Below are 918 nucleotides of genomic sequence, written 5' to 3' on the forward strand. Positions count from 1 at the left end.
TGAGAAGGAGAGTGAGGAGTGAATCTTGGGGTGTATTTTATGTCTGAGAGTCCAGGAAAGCATTAGGAGTGGTCTGAAATGGAAGAGAAACATTTAGCTCCATGCGAGTCAAGGGGCAAGGCCATGGTGTTCAGTTATGTCAAAACCTTGAACAACCAAAGCAAATGAGAACCAAGAAGCAAAAGTGGAGCCAAAGGAAAGTGTTTTCTAGAGAATAGATTTCCATTTTCATTTGTTTCTTTAACAGATATTTGAGAACCTGGCCTTTATCTGGGTCCTGAACAAACTGAAGTGTGCAAAACAAAGACCTCCTCATGGAGTGCACATTCTACTGGAAAAGACCATTAGTAAACAATTATTGACTATGACCAATGCTACGATGAAAAATGAAGCATGGTTAATGGATAGAGAGTGACAGCATTGTCCAAAAAGATCTCTCTGAGGAGATGGCATTTAAACAGAATCCTAAAGTGAGAGAGTAGGCTATGCACATATCTGAGGGAGAATATTCTAGGCAGAGGGGAAAGCAAGGGGAAGGCCCAAGTGTGGGTGTGAAAACAGCAAGGAGACCAGAGTGGCTGAAGAACCAGGGAAAAAGAGCCAGGGACCAGGTCATGAAAGACCAGATAGGCCATGTGAAGGACTGTGGTAGTCACCCTGTGTGAGGGGCCCATCGGACTCAACCTAACTCAAGCAGGCAGTTAGGTGGGGAGGTTTTTGTCATAGCTGAAGTGAGAAATGGTGATTTGAGGCAGGAGTATGAGAAGGATGCTAGAGGGATGGAGCTGTCAGAGAGGGAGACCTTGCAGATGCTGTGAGAATGGGGAACCAACACAGCTGAGAGCACAAGGAGGAGGGAAACTGTGGCATGCAAGAATTCAGTCATCTACACTCAGGGGCTGTTGAGAAGGCAGGGCG

Source organism: Saccopteryx leptura, chromosome 2, assembly GCF_036850995.1.
Source record: "Saccopteryx leptura isolate mSacLep1 chromosome 2, mSacLep1_pri_phased_curated, whole genome shotgun sequence".
In the NCBI taxonomy this organism is placed as follows: domain Eukaryota; kingdom Metazoa; phylum Chordata; class Mammalia; order Chiroptera; family Emballonuridae; genus Saccopteryx; species Saccopteryx leptura.